Source organism: Solea senegalensis, linkage group LG1 (genome assembly GCF_019176455.1).
Source record: "Solea senegalensis isolate Sse05_10M linkage group LG1, IFAPA_SoseM_1, whole genome shotgun sequence".
NCBI lineage: Eukaryota > Metazoa > Chordata > Actinopteri > Pleuronectiformes > Soleidae > Solea > Solea senegalensis.
Window position 1 is genome coordinate 40,254,419 of NC_058021.1, and position 22,569 is coordinate 40,276,987.

A 22,569-nucleotide genomic window follows, 5' to 3' on the forward strand; every position below is an offset into this window, starting at 1 on the left:
TCACATTTTTTGATTGCAAGTTGCTGAATAAATAATAATTTGTTTTGCAATTGCAAATATTCTTACTGTTTTCATGACTCAGATTATCCCCAACACTGATAAAGGGCCACTTTACACCATTGAAATATTCAGGCCGCACATGAAAATTCAATACACGCAAGGTGATAAACAAAGAAAACAAAAGCCAGGAAAAAGGAATCTTCACTAAAAACATCCAGTCTGTGCTTTTTAGGTGTAATCTCAGGTTTTGTGTTTCCAGTTTTCTTTTAAGGTGATCCAGATTACACATTTGCCGCTAATGCAGAGCAGGCGACTGAGTCATTTTCTCAAACATTACTTCCACTAAATGAATCCATTCATGGTTCAGAGTTGTACAACAAAGCATGAAAAAAAAAGCTGTGAATATTTTCTCCTCGGTATCCAGGAAAGAAAATGACACACAGAGACAGGACACACTCCCACTGAGAGCGCTCGACAAAAACAAGACAACTACAGCTCCTTGGACCCACAATATCACACTCACACCACACCTCGTTTCTGTGCCCAATCCTCAGCCTGAAGCAAATTGGCGCTTTGAAATAAAAATAGCGGAAAGCTGCTTCCTTCAGCTCAGTTGAAAAGGTCAGGATATACGCTGCGGGACAAAGTGAGGCAGCTGAGTAGGAGTGCAGCTTAATTTTTTTGAGAATTGATTAATCAAGTAATCGTTTGAAAAATGCTGAAAAGACCTGGAAATTATGATAATCTCAAATGTCTTGTTTTGTCCACGAACCAAAACTATTCAGTTTTAATGATTTCTTTGTTATATGGAGCGAAGAAACATTTTAGAAGCTGAAAACGTGTAATAATGAAAAAAAAAAGAGATTTATTTAGTCATTGATTCACTGATTACAGCAGCTGAGCATCTGCTTGTAACAAGAAAAGGTTTGAAGCATCAAAATCATGACGTTTAGGTTGAATGAGGGAAAAACATCCTCCATAACACAAGTTAGCTGCATCTGTTTCTGGAGGAGAAACCACAAGGCTCTCTGCCTTTTTTTAGAAGAACCATGCAGCATTGTAATTTAGAAAGTTTTTAACTGCATGTTTTGCATCTACACTGTTATGGAATGAGCAGATCGGTTTGACTCTCCTGGGAATCGTGAGCCCTCTAAGGAATCACTACCAAAGACCGAACGCAGGCCGCTGCTTGTGCAGCTACCAGAGACACAGAGCTAATGGAGAAAGTGGGAGGTACCTTTTGGAAGGCCTGTCTGTGCTCATTAGCTCACTACACTCAGCGGTTCAGTGGTTATGTAATGAAGAAGAGCTGTCCAATGTAATTGATGGTAACTGAAAACGAGAAGGATTATGGTTCAACTGTGGTCAAGCAGCAATGATTATTTTGTGGCAGTTCATCGCTACCACACCAAGGAACAATGCATTAGACTGAGAGAAGTGTAGATCCAGTCACTCTTATCCTCTTGTTGTATTTTCTTTTGGTTTTTCCTCATTTCCTCTATTATCAGTTTTACTTGTATCTTTACAGTTCATTACATTAGTCTTTGGTTAATGCAGTGATATGCTTCCTTGCTTTTGCACTAAACATTTCCATGGGTATTTTTGTCTGTTAGCCTTGAGGATACGCTTGCAGCTCCAAAAAGTCACATGTTGTAGATGTTTACCAAAGTATCCAGAAACAATAGCACTCAAAGAAGTCACGTCGTAATAGAGTGGAACGGTTCAGCTTGCTACAGCAAGTTTTTCCCAGCGCCATATTTACATTTTGATCCACTGGGTCCAGAAGACTTTCCCATTTTACCAAAGTATGACAAAATCCATCCTGATCCGTTAAGAAGTCACAGAGATACAAGCATCTGAACTTGTTAAATGGGACTTCCCATGTTGAATTTAAATCGCAGCCAAATCTGTAATCTGGATAAGACCTGGAATTTGATAAAATTTATGTCTGATGGAGTGTCCGATCCCGCATACACATACCAAATACATTCAAATCCAATGAGTTTTGACAGATATACTATATGAGCCATGTTCCTTAATTAATTTCTTATCTCCAGTAGTCCTCCCACACAGACTTGTATCGTGTCATGAAAGTTATCACATTTTTACAGTAAACTTTTCACATCATTTACAATAAACTATCACATGAAAACCCAAGAGTTACACAATATCTTTATTTTAGCTGGAGTAGCAGTAATACAATCAGTGGAGAAACACACAATCCTGATGCACTTTATACACACCATATGGATTTATGCAATTAAACCGTTGGCTTTAAAGTGTTTGAAAATGTTCTATTCATACTAGACGAGCAGTGTAAGACTGTGGACAGTGAAACACAAGTGTCCTACACACACAGAAAGGCAACCGAGGTGTTGTTAAGGGCAGTCCTTGGGATGTTCTTGATTGTCAAAGTTAGTTGACATGGCAACAACCTCAAATCACTTGATGTCAAGCTGTAGTACAGGCGCGACAGACCCTCACAACAGAGAATATCAAGTATCTTCCAGTGTTACAATAGACTTACAATCGCCAAAATATGCCAAATAATGGGATATGAGCCCTCCAAGGAAGTAATTAACCTGCTTAGGGTTTCATATTCATAAAATAAACATTATGTCATTGTCCAAATATGTCAGGAATGCATTATGTCTTACTATTAGGTATGTCTTCATGTGGCCAGTCATATGTCAATGTCAAATAGAGTGTGAGACTCCTTCCATGTACTCAGTGTCCCTATGAATCCAAGGACATGGTACATTTACTCTCGCCGTATCTTTCCCAAACAGTGACTGTCGTCACGGTCAAACTAAGATGTCCTCAGGGCCGTCACTCTGTCTAGCACGCGTCTTAGGTGTACACAGGTGCTGCACATGGAAGGACACATGCATAGATGTTTGCATGCAAACATTTGTGACCGCAATGGACGAAACATCAGCTGCTTTGGATGCTCAGTGGGCTCGAGTGTTGCACACAAAGCTGGGATCAGTTTTGGCAGTAGCTTAATGCAAACCGGATGCAGATTTTTGTGATTAATTTCTGGTTTTGCTCTGTTTATCCTGTGCTCATAGTACACGGTGAATTACTGGGCATGTTGTGTGTTTATTATGCACATTGGACTATGCTGTTCTACCTGATGTTATTTTAAAAGATTGACCCCGACGTGATTTGAACACGCAACCTTCTGATCTGGAGTCAGACGCGCTACCGTTGCGCCACGAGGTCCTTCTTTTGCCCATGGATGCTACCTTCCTCATCTGGCCTGGCGTTGTATTCGTTGGGACTGTGTTTTGTTCAACTACCAGTTGAGATAATCCTGCTAATCATTAGCCTCAACCGTTAGAAGTTGGACGGAATAAGTCATGCACTGCTTGTGTATCGCACAGGTACTTTTTTAACAGATTTGAATGTTCACACGAGATGCAAGACATGTGTTTATTTTCTTGACTAACTTTCACATGGGTCCCGTTAAAGACAGAGAAAAGATCCCGTCGCTAATGATATTGACATCCTATCAGCAATATGACATAAAACTGACACCTATCTTAGTAGTTTTAGTGTCAAGGCTGAATCTGAATACATGCAAAACATAAATAGTATATTTTTAAAACTATTTTAGTAGCTATATGAGAAGAAAGGGGAGGCTACCACGACCAAAAAACCCCTAAGTAGGTTATAATTATCATGATGTGAAGGTCAGAATGTCTCTCTCTCTCTCTGTCTGTCTGTAAACAAAACTCATGATGTGTGATGTGTTAAAGTCATCAACACACTGGTGGTCTGGGGAGACACGTGAGCAGAAGACATGCAGCCTATGTGGACCAGTCCTTAGACTTTGGAGATACAGTTATTATAATGTGCCAATATAAAGTGATAAATTGTCACCAACACCAATATTTTCAGTCCCTATAAATAAAGATAAAATTAATGTTTTGTCTGTATAGATTTCAGATTTCCCTTCCCATTTTGAAGGACTGGTACAAATCATGTGATTGATATATTTTCAGGCGTTTGGCACTAGACCGTTAGATGTGGTATTGTAAGGTTTAAATGGCCTGTTGACATACCTGTCCATCGAGGGCTGTACCTTAAAACATTGACCCTGACGTGATTTGAACACGCAACCTTCTGATCTGGAGTCAGACGCGCTACCGTTGCGCCACAAGGTCTGCTTTAGATGAGGCTGAGGTGTGTGTCTTGCCTTGGACCAACCATATCAAACATGAGCTCTTGTTTGCTGCGCGCTTCCTCACCGGGCCATGGCCTTGTATTATTTGGGACTGTGTTTTGTTAACCCACCAGTTGAGATAATCCTACCAATCATTAGCCTCAAATTAGCCTTAGAAGACGGACAGAAGATGTCATGCACTGCATGTGCGTCGCACAATATTTGCTGCTTGTTAACAGATTAGAATGTTCACATAATGATATTGACATTCTACCAACAATACACCTTTCACTGTAGTTTTATTGTCAAGGCTGAATCTGGATACAAGAAAAACATAATGAATGAACTATATTATCGGCACGATATTGGTATCGGCTGATACTGGCTTTAAAATATATTATCGGATATCAGCAAAATCACCAGATATAAAAAATGACTAAAACAGTGGACTCCTTGACTGTTATGGTGGTCACAGTGTTTCTCTCTCTCCCTCTGTGTGTCTACAGTCAGACTGACTCCGCCTGCAGTAAATAGTGGTAGATGGAGCTCACTGGGATTATACCAGAAAGTCACTAGAAAACAAATAATCCACTGGGGGTCTGAAAAGTGGCTCACTAAAATAGCGACAAAGTTACTACGTTGGCAACACTGTTGTTTGGTCTGTTGGCTTTATGAAAGCTTTTGTTTTCTTTCCTTATTTCTATCCCCTGGCTTTGCTCAGTCTGTCTCCATTTCTGTAATTGTTTACATTGTGACGTGTCCAACGTCTTTTCCGTTCTTGGTGTTGCAGCGTTACAGTGCCAGTGTTTATGGGAAACTTTCAAAACAACATAGAAAATGATTCTTTTGGTTTTGTTTTAATGTGTATTGGGCCTCAGTTTGGTAGATTTACATTTTGGCAGACTGAATGGTCAGGGTTCAAATCATCTGATTAACACATTCTCAGGCGTTTATTTCTATTTGTCAAATTAGGTCAGACACACTACCATAGTGTGAATGTATTATTACCTCTTGTGTTAGTTAAAACTTCACCTGAATCTATAACACACTTGTATTCACCCACGACCATAGGACCACATAAATGTACCATTTCCACCAGGTTTGCTCTTCCTGTCTACACCCCTACAGCACTTCACGTCCATTTGTTATCTCAAATTGCCCAACCGAAGATAATCCGCATTTAAATACTGTACATCCCTGGAAAGTATGTCTTTCTGGAATGTCAAACCACCTTCTGCTTTTTAAGTTGTTGCGTAAAGAGCTAAAATTACCTGATGGAAGAACACCAAAGCGAGCACTCTGGGAGCTGCTCAGCATCCCAGTGTCGATGTCAATGTTTTGAAATATTCCTATAACCTACATCCTAAAAAAACTATTTTTACATTTTTAGTTGTGCCCACATAACCCCTATTTATATTATGTAACAACTGAGCTATTCAATTAAATGTATAATGTCAAATGAACTTGCGAGGTCAGTTAGGGTAACTGATAACTTTCGTGAGCAGTTTCGTTAGCAGAGGAAAAAAGATGTCCTCATGACTCTGCAAAGCAACATTTAACTCAACCACTGAGTGTTATTTCTACCCTCAGAGCAGCAATCCTGCAGAAAGATATTTACTTTACAAAAAGTGCGTGGCAATGGTTGATGGTTTATATGGTTGGTTTGTAATGGCTTGAACCACTAGGAAGTGAACTTATCTTCTTTAAAAATCCAATAGCTATGGCATGGAGAGTCAAACACATTCACTTTACTTACCTATATTGTTACTTTAGTGCAACACAAGGCCAAAATATTGTATGTATGACAGTAAATTATTAAATACATTGATATGGTCCATTAAGTTATTGGATAAAACAAATTCACTGTGCATTTCCTTTTTAAAACAGCAGCTTTCTGAATCTGAATCACCCTGAGTTGTTCCTCTTGCTCTTCTCATTCCACGTCTTTGTGCGATGACAACTCTTGCCTCCAGCTGGATCCAACTTTGAGCAAGTTGTAGCATAGGCCAACTATGTGGTTTGCAGTGTTTCAACATGCAAGGCCATGCCAGGCCTCTCATGGGTGTGATACACTGTTTTGTCAACAGATTCTTTCTGGGGCCATGATAGTAGTTACAGAGGATTAACGTTGTTTGACAGAGTAAAGCAAGAGTCTTTGAATAATGTCTATAGGAAGGAACACCTGAACCATTTATTGTGTAACGTACATTTTCAGACACTGTATAAATAAGATGATAACAATATACAGCAAATATATTGTTATTATTTAAAAGCATGTGTTTTTTTTAGCATTGACTTTTTGTTTATTCATCTTTGCTTAATACTGCTAGAAATAAACAATTCAAATAGAATAGAATAGCCTTTATTGTCATTGTATTGTGTACAACTAAATTGGAGTGCAACTCCCTTTGGTGCAATTTGCAGTCAGCAGTATAAATAATTTTAAATTGTTAAAATTAAATTATAAAAAAAGAAGAAAAAAAAAGACTGTCCAGGAAGAAAAACTATATATACACCTTTGCATCAAACATATGTAAACAAATGTTAATACTTTTGCATAACCACAACACATTAAAACATGTTTTCAGATAATAGTAGTGAAGCAAAAACAATGTGTTTTTATTGGCACACATGTTATTAACTGCAGGGAAAGCACAGGTGCAACTAATTTCCTTAACGTGTCTGTTTCATTTAGTTATGTAAGTTTGCCATGACAGTGAGTTAGCATTGAAAATGCAAGAACCACAAGTGAGTACACAGAAATGGAACAAACCACTGAATACAGCTGTGTTTGCTTTTCATACCTCGACATGTAGTGCTAGTTGTGGAGATAGTTAATAGTTTTGTTTTTTTATCTGGCCACAGTGGTGCTAAGGAGCTTGTTGTCACTTCAAAACGTTGCTATTGCTAACATGCTAACATGTTAGACGTCCTGCGGAAAAAGGACCAACTGACATGTAAGTCCAATATTCACTCTTCCTTTTGCTCTTAGACTTTTCTTTCCACCTGCTTCTGTGAAAAATACCAGTTTTTTTCTAGCTTTCTAGGTTTTCTAGGTGTTTTCGTCAGCTAGCATTGTTGTAAAACTAGCTTTATGTTGCTAGGTATTAGCTAGGTTATATTTGATAAAATGCTACTTTTAGTTTAACACTTAGTTGTCTGATAATTTTCTTTCTTTCTTTCTTACTGAGTCATTAATTTAACTTTATTACTTTTTGCTCATTCTGCTGCAGCTGGTTAAGTTTGCTGCTTGTTCAAATATTTATCTGCACTCAGCTACCCTCCTCTTGGCTTGAGTTTGACCTCTGTATCACTGGATGTTATCTTGGCTTACACGACTCCCTTCTCCAAATCAGGAAAAGGGGTCATGACCACTCCCTATCTATGTAATTTGTCATTTCCAATATTATGTGCTGTCTTTCTCAGACTCGAACTCAGACATGACAAAGAATAAATAATGTTATATCAACTTTTTCTATTACAATAGCAATATAAATTCAGTTTTCATAGCAGACGTTTTGTTTAGGCAGGGACAGCACAGGTGTTTCTCATAACATTGACAATGGCTCTGTTTAATTAGTGTCAGGACAGAGTGGCAATGAGCTTTAAAACTGAGGCAGATAATTGGAGTACAGCAGGCATTAATAAGATTATTTACACATGTGCTGTTCCTGCCTGACATTATAAATGTATTGTAATGTAATGTAAATTGTGTCTTTGGTAACATTAGTTTGTATGCATGGTTTAAATAGTTGGAAATGCTTAATGTTAGTGACTGTAAATCTTTCACATCAAATAGCTAATTGACTGCATAGTTTGCTTATGAGATGGAGGAATAAATAAAGTCAGATAGTCTAAATGAAAGCTGGATTTTGCTATCGTGTCCGACCCTGACTATTATAGAACATACTTGTGGCTGTTTATTGTGTGATATTTTGATTGGCAATTACCTTCAGTGTCTTGCTTAGCAACAATATCACTTGTGATATTGTGAGCCTTTGGTAAAAGTGCAGTTAAAAAATAGAATGAAGAATTATACTAATTGCTTTTTTTAGAATGACTATGTATGATTTGCTAGACAATTCATATGAATCAAAGCTCTTGTGGCTTTTTCTGTTATTGGCTTTTGATCCCTTAAACGCACTTCTGGGGCATTAAACCCTTAAACACTATGTACACACACAGTCTTATTCTTCCAAAGGATAAAGTAAACAAACATGGTCATGGATAGTCAATAGGCCCACCAAGCTTTTATCAAAAAAACATTTAACCTCCATTTTGATCTTGTATTATCAGCCTAAATTATGTTAAACCCTAATCTGCAAGTGGTAATTCAGTGCCTCTGACATCACTGTAATATGGTTTAAGTATGTAAACTTGCAGTATCCTTTAATACTTTTTACAAATCAGTTGAGCTTCAGGATTTTTCATTCAATATTCTGTATCAGCAGGAACTTGTTAACTAAATTGTTATCTAGAGCAGCTTTTAATTGTGTAGCTATTGATCAGCCATTATTGTTCTTATTGGCTGTTCTTTACTAGTTGTGAATCAGTAATACTGTCAGTAATATTCTGCATTCTCCTGTGATTGCTGTAAAGAAGCTATATATGCACTTTTCCATCACTCCTCTGAGAAATGATGTGTTATAACTCTTATGTTGAGATGAAGTATTTGTCTGGGTTTTTCCAAACATCTGCCCACCAAGATATCCTCTCTAACATCCAGACAAATCTGTGAAATGGAAAAGGCAGGCTCAGACCTACAAGAGAAAATGAAATCCTTGATGTTTGAAGGGCTTAGACGTTTGGCGAGACTGTGGGATATTGGACTTTGGGATCTATTTACATGGCCTGATTCATTTTCAGATGCTGAGTGAACAATAATAGCCTAGACTTCTATAACCAATGCTGCTCAAATCAGTTTTATTTTTCAAAAATCAGAATCAGAGATCCTTTATTGATCCTTCATGGAAAATATTGCTCAATTGTAGTAAGAATATTAGAAAACATTATTGAAACATATATAGTAATAAATATTCTGTCATTCTTTGCATTAAAAAGGTTATGCTCTTGTTTTGATTGGTCATACGATTCATTCTAAGCTGCTTTTATCCCCAATCCATTATTATTAATAGTTAATTAACAAATTTGCAATTAAATAATTAGACGTGTAATAACAGATTTACAGATTTAAATATATCAACTTTAAAAGTGTTAATGTTTGAACTGTGCTCGGAGAACATGCACAATTTCACTTGTGCACTCATGCACGCATGTGCAGGAATGTGAAGAATGTGTGAATGAAGTGTTCTCGCCTTGAGTCAAACACTGAAGTGATGGTACAGTCACTCAGATTATTTTGTGTTACGGAATCTCTGGTGGAGTGCTTCCAACATTGTTGCTTTCTAAGTTTTCGGTCAGTTTTATAAGCGTGTTGACATACACAGTTTGTTATACGTGCATCAGGCATACATCTGTGTTGCATAGATCCAAGAAAGACATGTGTCATCAGTACTGAGTGTAGCTGGTGATTAAAAATGTGATGTCCTTTTCGTTTCTTGTTGTTGTTGCAATCTTCCTGACAGCTGAGTGTGATTATTGGATTGCTTAATAGCCCTGCTCTTGTTCTGCTTAGTGCCTGCTAGCTTTATTAACTTGTCAGATTCTTCTTGTGAGCAACTTTAAAACGTTATTATTTTAAATATTTAAAATACGCATGCTGAAGCATTTTTGTTCATTGTACACGTGTATACTGTCAAAATGCAGAACTGAGGTGTCATTTTACATTATTGATAATCCCATTTCTATATTTTTTTTTTCACTGCAGCATGGATGAGGTGTCCGAGACAAACTCACAATGAATGTGATGTTTACATGATTTGTAGTTGCATTCCTAGGGAGATGCACTTCACTACACTGCATAGGCTATTGAGGAAGCTAAGGCCTATGCAAGGCAATCACATACTGCCTATAGTGTGCACTCAACACATAGAAATTGGCCTTCATTGTACTTGGAGTAAATGACCTACTTCTTCATTGCTCTTCAACAAGGACATTTGCAGTATGTGATTGCTGCCCAAGGCTTAAAAAAAAAGAAGGTTCAGCGATGATGTATCTTTTTTGTTGTGGTGATCTGAATGGACATGTGACTTGATTTTACATCTCAAGGCATCAAATACATGTGCTTCTTCGTTCCTTTGGCAAATCACATTGAACTATTATCAATTAGCATTATTAAGTTTTGTTGATTTTCAAAGTACACAATGACACAAAAAGACAAAACAAACAGACACACAAACAACAAAATTTAGATGCGACAGCACCTGGAGCAAGGCCCACAGCCTTGAGACAAAATTTCATTGTACGTTTACAAAATACAGTCTATAAAAAAGGTGAGACGTTCTAATATTATCCATCATCAAGACAGAATGCAGTCTTAATTCCATTCAATCTAGTTTTTAAAAGAGAGAGATTCATTCTAAACGTTAATCCCCCCTCTGTAAATCTGAAATTTCATAAAGTAAATTAACTAATCCTGGTTGCCCAATGTAATATATAAAAATGTATTATTGCTGGTGTTCAAAACGCTGGTTTTGATGATGAGTGCAGACGATAGTAAGTTGATGATCACTATTTGCACCACATAGTTTCGCCCTAATCACTAAATTCGTATACACATTTCAGCTTAACGTGAAACTATGATTATGCAGCTCATTTGGTTTCAATGGCCAAAACAGAGATTTTGCTCACTGATGAATATGTAAAGTAGTGGATTTATCTGTGCAGAGTAATTTCCTGCCGAGACATTTTCTGGTTATACGAGTAGAACATGTAGTGGGATGATTAGTGTTTGCTTGGACCTTGAAATGGGGTCATGCAGTCCAGACTAAGGAACTGTGGCTGAAAGACTTGGGTAGTATTTAGGTGGTTACAGTACATTTAAGTGTTTGTCTTTGCTTTTCTGTTTGGTCAGGATTTATTAAAACATGACATTTTAAACCTAACTTTCAGCTCACATTAGGTGGGTAGAATGTATGTATTAATATATCAGCTGTCGGAACATAACTAGCTCTAGTGTGGGTTATCCGTCTGCTGCTATTGTGTTGCAGATCATCAGCGTCGATGGGTTTTTATCTCATGAGGCTGTGAAGATGCTGAGTTGTCACTGACAGACCAACCATCTTACACCCTATTATTATAGCGATCAGTAAAGCCTGAGGGAAGGAGATAGTCTGCAAGTATAATCTGCTCCCTGCACACAGATCCTCACATTGAGAGCTTCTAATTTTAAAGTTGTGGGATTAAGAGTAGAAACTGCTTGAGATTTAAACTGAAATAGTCTAAGGCAATGCAAATCACATTTATATGACGTTTTGTTTAAATATTAAGGTGCAGGTGCTAATTGCTTTTACTAAAGGTTTTGAGTGTGTTTGTTTATCATCATCAGGAGTGCAGGCTAAGTGTTTGCTATATCTTAGATCACATTACACCCCAGAGTTGCAGCCTGGTGTACTGTACTGCAGAGAGCAAGGCTTCTGAGGTGTTTGTATGCATTTCAACTTGTATACCAATGACTCTGAGGGCCTCGCTAAAGTAAGGCTGTGTAAACATCCCCCATCTGTGCAACACATCTGTCAAACACTGCAACTTTTTTTTACAGACGCAGGTTTTTGCTTTGATATGTGTAAATACAGTTCTTGCTGGAGAGAGTACGTGGGGGTGTGTTTACATGTTTTTCTTTGGTGTGTTTTCATGCTGTCAGGTGTTGGTGAATTACCTGGTTGAGCCGGTTTCTTACCGTTAGCTTCAACCCACACTCAGCCAAATAGATTTCCCAGTAACCCTGCTCTTTGCAAATGACAGAGTGCAATAAGGCACTCAAACTTTCATCACTTCTTTGCCTGTTGCCTGCAGCATTCCCACAAAATACTCCAACCTGTTTAGTTCTCTCTTCACGTAGGCTCAGTTTCATAGTCAAAAGGACATAACCTTTCATCACATGTTCATCTCAAAGTCATTAGGGTCTGAGTGCATGAAGTGTGTATGACTCTGTTGAAACTGAAAGAGAAGAACAAGAAGAAGTACATGCTTTCAATATCACACAGATTTCTATGTCATCATTCATTTAAGGTTGTCAGCTGTCTTGGTTGCAAAAAAATAGTTGATATAAAACCAGTTTTTCTACAGTGTCTGAAATAGATGGATAATATACACTGCTGTCGTCTGTCTGGTAGATAATGTTAGGTAAACATGTAAACCCTACTTTACTTCCATGGCGCTTTAAAGTATCTAGATTACCTGGACCCAGCATTGTTTACGGTGGATCTGCACCTTTTCAACTACACAAACACAATGCACAATGCACTCTGCTGCCACCATTATCCAGAGCGGCATAAGGATTCTGAAACAAGTGGGGGGGAAAGGGTCAGCAGCTCTCTTCTCACACCAGGCCTCCAGCACTGGTGGTCCTGAAGTGAGATTAATGGGGGTCTCCTCCATGAGAACAGAGTGAAAGGACAAAAGAATGGTGGCGAGCAGTGAGGGATGGTTTGCACTTCAACTGATGCAATGGCTTTTATATCAAATTACTCCTTAGACTAAACCTACAGTTACATGCTTGTTGCTGTTATTTATTGCTGTCCCAATGCTGTAGTTTGGACTGCCGCGTGTAAATAAAAAGAAAAGAGCCTCTGAAGTCAAATCAATGGTACTTTACTTGTTCGTCATTTTAATTACTAAAAGGGTTAAACTGATCTCATATTATTTTCAGCTCAACAGCAAAAAGAATCAGACATGTTGGTGTCACTTTACATTTCAGTCTTGTGTCACACATCAGCAGGTGCTGAGATTACTGTGTGTGTGGGTGGGTGCGAATATGTGTATCTGCGCATGAATGCATGTGAAATCTCTACTCTGCCCAGCGTAACCGTGTCCCTTATTCAACCGTCAATAAATACTGAGCTCATTAGATTTAACCTTGCAGCACAGCCTCTGGTGCTTTCTCTCAACATCTATTACATTTTCTCTCATTCTCCTTCTCACCTACCGATCCTGTGTTTCCTCTTTTGTACCACGCCTTTCTTTTTAAAATGTGTTCTGGTTTCGATTCCTGGCTCTGCTGGTCTACGTGCTGATGTGCGAGTGGGTGAATGTGAAAATTGTAGTGCCAAGCAGTTTTGAATGGTCATCAAGACCAGAAAAGCAATAAATACAATCATTAATATTAGGTTTTGAAGGTTGAATGATTAGTTATTGGAGGAGTACATTCTGTAAACATGATATGCGCAATATTTTCCACAAGTTTAACTTCTTAAAATTGGGGTGTCTAGTCTGGTCAAGAGGAAAAAGGTGAGAAAGAAACAACTGTTAAGTAGCAGGTGGGCAATATGAGATTAAAATGATAACACAATATTCCATCATTATATTGCAATAAAGATATAAAAATGCAAAAGATATTCAGTAAAAGTGCTATGGAGTGATATATACTTCACAATAATAACATGTTTATGATGCAAGATAAATCTAGTAATATCGAAAACAGAGAAATTCAATTAAAACTGCATGCCATGTTTTCATTACAACATGATATGAATTATCACAAGTTTGACACCTCTGCTTTACATTTTGCAGCTGATGATTCTGAGGAGAAATAATTAAGCCTGTATGTGAAACACAAGGTGCACATTTTGAAGTGCGTTGTCTCTCATAACAGTTGTGGGTGGTTCCCCAAGAGTTATATATAATGTTGTTATCTTTGGAAAAGAATAGCGACGTGGGAGAATAAGAACATGCACACTGGAGAAAGACAAGGAGAATGCACATGTACAGTATCTACATGATATAAATGCACACACACACAATCTCAATCTCAATTTTACCCTACATAGAGCTGCATACGAGACATATACTGATAGCAGTTTCTGTCCCTCAGTCTGAATACTCTCAAACTTAATGCTCTGACTTAACTTTAGAGTGTCACCGCTGTATTCCAGTATTTATTTCTAACCACACTGATTAGTCATGACATTGATGCAGGAAGTCTCCTTCAGCAACAAACACGTCTTCTCACTCACACTTACACCCCGACAGTATGTGTGAGCCAGGTGTCTTTGTCAGCCACTGGCTCTGAATCAGGCTTATGCTGCCAACCGTCAAGACAGTGAATAGAAAAGCTCTGGAGTTGCTAAGTGGCCGTGTGTGATTTGAGGAAACACCATGACACAGAAGCAGATTGAATTCATTTGGAAACAAATCGAGCTCCTTATTCTTTTGGAGGGGATATTTATCGCATAATCCCCACAAGTCTCAACTTCAATATTTCCCAATGTCCCAAACTGAGGCTAAATTAAAATGTAATGTTTGTGTGTGATTTATCATGCATTTCTGTTGTCAGCAGCAGAAGATTAATTAGGCTGAAAATTATGCAAACATATAGTGTAAAGAATCATACCACCAGCATCAAACTTCCTGATTGTGGTGACAATCCTGGCCTGGATCAATTCATCTGATAACATTTTTGCATGACATGTTTGTATTTGGCTGGCTTTCAGATTTTACAACACACATTTGTGGATTCGGCCGGTTCATAAGAGCTTGTTAATTGAGGTGCTGACAGATGAGCGTTGCATCAGCACACCTGTTATAGAAGAAAAATAAAAAGAAAGGAGGATGAGGTAATGATGGGACAGCGGTAAGGAGCTTAGTGAATATAAAACTCTTTTAAAGGGATTACTCAATTTGACTTACCTTAGTGTGATCTGGACATTCAGGCTTTTTTTAATCTGGAGTTAAATGTAGTGTTGTTTCATCACCAAATCTTGGCATATCAACACTTTTTTCTTCTGAAATTGTTTATTCTCGGAGGTCTACTGCAGACAGTTTTTGACTGTGAGTGAACTTTCACTTAATTTGCCTGTTTGACTTTGTTGTTGTTGTTGTTGTTGTAGTAGTAGGTAGACATAAACCAAATCTAGGGACAGACTCCCCTTGGTGAGACTTTGATTACATTTTATTATTCATCAGTAAGTGAAAGTGTTTGTATAACTACTAACAGCATTGCATTTACTGCAGATATCAATCATCGAGATGAATGCAGTGTTTACCCCACACAGCTTGACATAGTTTCGGTTAGTTCATCACAGTAGAGGTCCATTTTCAGAGGGATTTCCAGTTTGAATCACTCAGGAAACAAGCAAACTCATTTTAGTCACGTAGGGTTTAATGCACTGAAGGTCAACATGTGCTGTTTAGTAATAGTTTCGTGGTCCTTCTTTTCACCTGTGTCGCCCACATAGGTTTAGCTTTTCCATTGCGGTTGTTTAACAGTTCAGACACGTACAGTCAGATATGACCCTAGCGTGATCCGAGGTAATTGGCTGTCCTTACTCTCTTTTCCTGTCTTTATTAATTCTGCCCATTTAACCTATTTAGCACATCCTTTGTCCTTGGTCTTCTTCCTTTTTCTCACATTCTTACTTTCACTCTTCAGTGTCCTTCTCCTTTCCTGCCCCATCTTTCCCTCCCACTGATGTTGCTTCTCTGCAGGCTCAAACTCATTTCCCATGTATTGCACATTTCCTGCGCAGGGTCAATGAGCATTTCACCAGGCATGAAGTAAACTCCTCCATCTCTCAGTGGGGATGTGCAGCGCTAATGTGCAAGGACCTGTTCACTGTGCACGCTGATAAGTGTGGGATGTATCCTGGTCCTCATGCCGTACATAAAGCGGGACTTACATGAATCATTTTCTCTTGAAATGGTTCTCCAGCAGTTCCAGCTTTTAGCTAATTTGATTGATGACTAGTATGATTATTACAGCAGCTTTCTTGTGGTGCAGTAGGCTCAGTGGATATAGAAAGCATATTTTATCATTAAATAATCACAAAAGTTACTGTGCTGTACATGCATTGTCAGGGCACCAGACAAACTTTTTGCATTAGTTGCACTGGTACTCCTAACTTTTTCATTTAGGTGCACCCACTATTTTAATCATAAATGGTGACAATAAACAAAACGAACTCTATTGAAAATATGAGCGCAGTTTATCAGGTTTAGTCTAATCCAACAATGTATTCTGCCATTACACTAAAGTGTGCAGCTCTGGGACATTGCCGTTTTTCTTCACCCAAAAGGGTAACTCTGACTATGTCTTATACCTCTCTTAATTCTTTATATTCTTTGCTTGGTTTATGTCCTCGATGTTGCTTTCTCCAGCATTCCTTAAAATCACACATGTACGTTTAAGTTTTACTATAAATAGAGGACGCTCTTCCAGGCTTATATGAAAATTTAATAGACCCCACACGCGCGATTCTTCTTGTTTTTACATTTTACTTTATTAACTCTTGTCTCTTTTTTTTTTACAAGATAATGGATATGTTAGAGAGCAGAGCTTAGTGTGAGGATCAGGAAAGCATAAACACAGTGCACCAGAATAAACTGGGCCCAGCGTCTTACAAATACAGGCACACATGTGGGCTTTTTTCCTCTTTTTTCTCTTTCTCTTTAGACAGCTTTCTCTCCCTTTGTTTACATCTCATGCATCTCTGAGTCCATCAATTTACTGCAGCTTAGAGTTTCAGACGTCAGTCTATGTGGATTTTGGATCTTTGCCCCAGTGACTCTTTGGAAACTGTTTTTCAGCAGCGCTCTCTCTTCTTGCTCCTTCCTTGTTCCGTTCTCTCTGTATTTTCCCTGAATACTTGTAAACTTATTACTTATATTTACTTATACTTATTTGTAAAACTTTTGGAAAAAAGTGCACTTAATGTGTTGAAAATACTTTAATTTGGGCTGTGTTCCCATGACATGACTGAAAAATATGTATTGGTGATACATATTTGGCTTTTACTGTACATGCTTTCACAGCACTGCCTTTTGCCAGGTCATCCTTAAGATCTAAGAACATGGCTGTGGTTGACAAGGCTTTTCTTTTTACGGTTTTAGACTGAGAGCAGTGACCCAGAATGGAAAGTGGCAGCCATAATAAGAGCCGGTCAAACACTTGAAATTGATGGAAATAGTGAAAGCAGCACCAATGCCTCCTTGTTCACATCTTCTAGGGTAGGATACACCGAATACAAATAAAAGAAATATGTGCCATTGTAGTTTTACCATATTAGACCCACGTAAATACAGGCTTAAAGCCTGTGACACCATCCAAAGCTTATACTAATATTTCAATATCAAATAATAATAAAAACAATGCACAAAAGTAGTTTCTACATAACTGTGTGAATGTTTCTCCTGTTTTGCATGTTTTGTATTTTGTTTGCATGTTTGTAACCTTGTCTAGGACCTTGTTTAGAATGGTAGCACTTCTGGCTCCACATCAGAAGGTTGCATGTTCAAATAACACCAGGGTCATACATTTTTAAAGGCCTCTTGCATTTGTGGAAAAGTGTTGGACTTTAAAATGGCAGGTGTTCATAGTAATAGTCAGTTATCGTGGTCAAACAACATAAGCCTGTTTGCATATTTTGCTGACATTAAGTCATGTTGTCTCACGTCGTCACCGTTGTTTTCCTTTGACCCCCTTCATAGTTACATAGCTACATAGTTGAAGTTAATAATTAATAGCTGAGAATGCATAAAATGATCAGTAAAAACATGATGGTAAAGTTAATGGTGTAGTTTTTCCTCTGATCTGTGATGCTGCCGAACACTACACCCACAGTGTGTTTGACGGAAGGCTCATGAAGCACAAAAATATTACTTACCATGCTACATGTGCTAAATATGTATTTTAAGAAGTGGGGCAGTGGGTGGACTGTGATCATTTTTCCAAGGCCTCTTTTTTGGAGGTAACCAAACACACCCGCTGGTCACCACATTTTGAGCCTTTGCTTCTGCATCAGCGTCATATTCACATTCTGAACACACAGAGTGTGTCGACTTGTGGTAGAAAGGTAAATGTTCCCCTTTCCTCCCTATGATGTCCCAGCTGTGTTTTTAAAGTGGCGTTGGAGAACTCTTTACTGTGGATGAGCCAGTTCTGTGCCCTGCAGTTGTGGTACAGATGTGGGGAGAGTGAAGCACTGTCTCAACATGTGAGACCAATAAGTGGCCACTCCCTTCTGCTGGTCTTTACACTCTCGAGATCTCGATGTCTGCTCTGCATATGTTCTTCTTCCACACACACACACACACACACACACACACACACGAGGTGTGTGTGAGTGAGAGGATTTCATGGTCACATCACATGCTGCTGCTTCTTCACAAACCATGACCAGCACTCTCCTCACAAGGAGTTGTGCACATTAGAGTTTTGAGATTTAACATGTTCCGTTAGATCATATTACACCCATTACTACCCAGTTTTTTTCTTCTTCAGAATTTAGAAAAATTTGATTTAGTTCAGCGCTCGATATCTGATCCATGCCTTTGTTCACACATTGGGCTTTTATTGCAGGCTTATAAAAAGAGAGGATGTAGTGATCAGTATCAGTTTGCCTTAGTCTGATGGTCTCTTCATATTTCATCAGCATTGAAAACCATTAGACATGTTTGTTTTGAAACTTCACATTTATGTTAATCAGATAATGAAGTGGAATTTGTTGTAATTTCAGATTATTTGACAAACGTATTACAACCTCAGAGGACTGTGATAACACCGAATTATCAGCCCCCCAGCCATCTGTCTTGAGCAAGTTAAAAATATACTCCTGGGATGGCCACTTAACAGTCACATGTCAGTGAGAAGACAATAAAATAGATATCACGTGTCATATGTGCCTGAATGTGTTATGTTGTTTGCAGTATGGATTAATTTGAATGACTGAAATGAGTCGGTTAGGGTATCATGGCTCCATATTGTGAGTTTAGTAGATGTATTGTGTTGATATTATGTCATGATTTGCTCATTGTTTAAGTTTATTTCTTTTATCCTGTCAATATCCAGTTTTCTTCTTATATTTTATACTCACTACTACAATCTCACAGATATCTCAACTTTGCATGTCATGGCTGACTGTACAGTCTATTCCAATTGCTTTAGATATTGTACCACTGTAGTTATAAAAGTTATATAAACAGTGCACGATATGTAGCATGTAGTGATGTTTGTTCCATGTTAGATCCTAGGACCCTCCTTCACATGCACAGATACAACAAATTCTAGAAAAACACTGTGACCTCTCTGTGTTTCACATCTGCAGTCTGTGAAAGAGCTGCGTGTGTCGTGACATCTCCACTGTGGGTTGTCTGTTGTCTGTGGTGATTCCCACTGTGCTCTGTGCTTCTTTTGGCTCATTTAGAGGTCCCATCTGGAAAGCATAACCCCTGTGCTTATGTAATAACAAACAAAAGTGTGCCGAAATTGTGCTGACTGCTGCCTCTAAGCAGACGAAAAGTCTTGCAGTGCTCAAACTGTTAAACTGAACCAGCAAGCCTTAACGTGCACAGACTATACTGACTTTCAGCGCCAATTTGGACAGTGCTCCAGTAGCAACTGGCAGAATATAATGCATTTTCTGTGGTACTGTACTTTCTCTTCTGTCATGATTTATTGGTGTGCTCTCTGCTCTTTTCATTGCCCTCTCTTTTAATTAGTGCAGTGCAGTACCTGTTCAGTATGTGCCTGTTTTTAACGATATCTTTTGCATTTCATTTCCAAAAAAACGTCAAAGACGACACGGCACACACTAGTGCTGTTTCCTGCCAAGTTTAAAAAAACCATCAAGCAAACTAATTGTTTGACAGATATATGATTTTAGGCAGACAGTCTTTTGCATTTATCGAATGCAAAAGAGGAAATTACACAGAGATGATGAACGGTGGATTATTTAAAAGTCAGTCACCTGTTCCTTCCTGTCAGTCTATGTCCATATGATGCAGACACAGCACATCTGTACCATATCTGACATTTCTTCTCACCAGTAAAATCCTGAGCAGATGGCCTGAATGGGACTGAGACTAAAATGCTCTTTCAGTAACATGACACTCTCACCCTCTGTCAGTGGAAGTGTTTCTGAAACGGACAGATCAAGTCTTCATTAATGGCCCACAAGGCAAATGTGCTTTTGCTTTCATCTGTCCACAGGAGGTCAGAGGTTAAGATCAATAAGGGAAATGTCTCTTGTTAGTTCCAGGCACTTCAGTGTAGCATTTAAAACAGAATAATGACTCTTTCTATCTGCAGCTCTTACTGTGTCAAGTGGAATATGTTGCTAAAACATGCCGATGTGCTATTAGTTTGCTTAAAAACAATTGTCTGCAACTAATTTTCTACTTCTTACATGCTTTTTCTCATTGATCCACTTAAATGTTGCTAACTGATTTTGCTGCCAGTCAGCATAATAACTGCAATCACCCAAATTGTTACCATTTATTGTGAATTGCTTCTGTCATCTCACAAGCTGGCAATGATATTATGGCTATAAATGAATATAATATCAATTAATATAATTTTTAAAAGAACAAAAAATACTAACTCATTTCATGCAACATCACACTCTCCTGTTTTTTCTGCATCTGTCATGCCTCTTAATCACTGGCATGTCCTGTTTTAAGTTTTGCTCTTTAATTGGCTTAATGATGTATCATTATGAAAAGCCCTCAATGAGAGCCTCATGTGATAATATCTGTTTTAATTTGCAAGTGAAGCCTTCATCACAGCAGGAGTACCAGCTCACGCTGAGTCATGAGGCAGCATGTCTGGCCTGTGTGGACACACTCTCTCTCTCACACACACACACACACTGCGACCTGCTTTTAAAAAAAAAATTCAGACCAGATGCTCAGCTTTCCACATTGTATTTATCAAGAGGAGTCGCAGTCCTGGAGAAACTACAAATCCCGCCCTATCTTGAGTAGATCACACAGTGGGAAGTTGATCTCGGTGGTTAATCCAAGAATACAGCTCGTCCCTGAAGACATGGACAGTCAGGTGTCATGTGTGTAAACAATGGCTGTACTTTTCCCTTAAAGTATAGTGCCGGTCGGTGATAATATTTTCCCAGCCTTGCACTGTGCTTTTCTCCAAACACTCCAGATAAAAGACTGTTGCCTCTGCACTGGATCAGTGTGTGTAGGTGTGGCAGATATTTGAAGGATACCAAGGTCAAGATGCTGCAGGACTGGCAGCATCGTGTGTTTGACAGAGCAGCTTGTTCCCTTACTAGTACCATCCAGAGTTGACCAAAACAAAAACATGTTTAATTCCCTTACATATGTGATGGCAAAGCAAGCGTGTCCACCTTACTGAACCATTAATCAGGTCGTTGACTTTCTTTGTACATAGTTTTTACCTATTGTGTGGTATTTGTTTACCTTTTAGTTCTCCTGTTCATTCTAAATGCAAAAAGTTATTTCAACATAATTATATGTGTTTGGCTATGTAAGCTCTTTAATTGTGGGGAGGTAAGATTGTTCTTAATTGTTCTTAAATAGGGTACATGTTGCGACATAAAGATACATACTGAATTTCTCAGTCGTGTACAATATATAAGTATTTCATGTTTGGTCGAGATAGAAATGTTCTCCAAATGCATTAAAATGATATTTGTACACCATCATTGTTTAAAAAAGCAAAAGCAAAGCAAAACACGCTCAGTAAAGTGAAGATAATTAGGTTCACTTAACTGCTGAGTCACTTCCGATTATGAATGTAGTGCGGTAGGGACTGAATTAAATATAAATGTCGTGTTTATCCCTTAGGGAAAATCCTGAATGATGCTTTTTATTCTCCAGTACAGTATCAGCATCATGCGCTTGAACCACAGATGTGCTCCCTATATGAATGTGTAACAGGCAGGAGGACTCGTGTTCAGAGTTTCATGTGCTTTGTGTGTTTAGGAAGTTGTCATGTTTCTGGTTAGTGTTGTACTCTGCAGATTGTGGTCATCAGTAAGGCACCTACACACACACACAGAGGGAGAGAGAGAGATAGAAAGAGAGACTTAGTCCACAGCTGTGACATTCTACTAGGAAAGTGTTGTTTTACCCTGAAGACATTCAGTATATTTCGTGAGAGCTAAACTGGAAAATCAACTGCTATGTCCCACAGGCAACAGTTTCCCAACCCACATGTCTAATGTCAACCAGGACACTTGTTAGTTTGCAAAGGTGTGTTGGGATCAAGATCATAATCAAAGGTCAGAGCAGGATTCCAACACAGTGTTCAGCTCTATTAACCAAACAGGTTCAAACAGTGTGACTTTTATTAACACACGGTAATTAGGTCTTTGTGAATTAAGTGTCTGTGTTCAAGGGGAATTCTGACTGTGTGACAAAGGCCTTTCAATTTGTAGACGTTTAACAAGGAGACGTCTAACAATTGTGACCTTATACATATGAACCATAATCATTCTGTTTGTTAATCAGTCATTAACAATAGCTGTTCATTAGCATGATGGCATTACTCTGCCTTTGAGTAAAGCATATTCTTCAACTGTGTCATT

The 22,569-nt window shown here is 38.4% G+C and overlaps 1 protein-coding gene and 2 non-coding genes across 4 annotated transcripts in view; 1 reads left to right on the forward strand and 2 right to left on the reverse strand.

Annotated features, from left to right (window-relative positions):
• The window catches only part of pard3aa (par-3 family cell polarity regulator alpha, a), a 314,117-nt gene that overhangs the window by 4,990 nt on the left and 286,558 nt on the right, over positions 1 to 22,569 (forward strand). The window lies entirely within an intron of this gene.
• Positions 3,154 to 3,225, reverse strand: trnaw-cca. The gene has a single exon. It is a non-coding gene; the product is annotated as a tRNA-Trp (tRNA).
• On the reverse strand, positions 4,098 to 4,169 carry trnaw-cca. Its single transcript has one exon. It is a non-coding gene; the product is annotated as a tRNA-Trp (tRNA).